The 695-nt window shown below is 58.6% G+C and overlaps 1 protein-coding gene across 1 annotated transcript in view; it reads left to right on the top strand.

Moving 5' to 3' along the window:
* RSPO1 (R-spondin 1) overlaps positions 1 to 695 on the top strand; it is a 5,987-nt gene that overhangs the window by 890 nt on the left and 4,402 nt on the right. The gene's annotated exons all lie outside the window — the stretch shown is intronic.

Here is a 695-nt window from a genome sequence, read left to right as displayed (position 1 = left end):
CTCCCACCGAACACCCCCCCGGAGCTCGCGGCAGGCTCGGCCCCAGCCATGCTCGGGCATCTGCCAGCTGCTGAGGGCTGCCGGGCTACAGGACGGCTGGGCCGCGGTGCCACCCGAGGCAGACAGGGATTTAATTACCCCTCCAGCCTGGACGGTGCGTGGCTGGTCCCCACTCAGGGCTCATGCAGGACAGCCAGGCTGAATCGGCACATGAGCAGCCACACGGGTTTGCCCTCGTTCTCATTTATGTGAACTCATTTTATAGCTTCCACATTAGAACTGCTTTAAATTAAATTATATTAAATGAATTTTTATTAAAACTGGGGCTGCTGAGCCCTGTGAGAACAAGGAAAACTTGCTGATGTGGCTAATGCTAAAAAGTGCCACTTCCAGCAGGGCACAGTTGACACCTTTCCCATAGAGACAGACCTTGGCCAAGGGAGGGACGGGGCCAGATCCCCCAGGAGTCCCTAAGTACAGGGGGGCAGGGCCCAAAATCCCAAAGGAAGGCTCCATTTCAGAGCTGGTGAACAGTGCCAGCGGCCGGGCACTGCGGGTGTGGGGCTGGGGACAGGTTTCACTTCCCGAGGCTGTGACAGCTCCGTGCCCATGGACCCGGCGATGGGGTGGGACAGGCAGCAGGGGTGCTGCCGGGGGCTTGCGTCACTGCAGGGGGGAGATGAAAGGTTTCTTAT

This window comes from Buceros rhinoceros, unplaced genomic scaffold (assembly GCF_000710305.1).
Source record: "Buceros rhinoceros silvestris isolate BGI_N320 unplaced genomic scaffold, ASM71030v1 scaffold28924, whole genome shotgun sequence".
Lineage (NCBI taxonomy): Eukaryota > Metazoa > Chordata > Aves > Bucerotiformes > Bucerotidae > Buceros > Buceros rhinoceros.
This window is presented reverse-complemented; position numbering and strand designations above follow the sequence as displayed.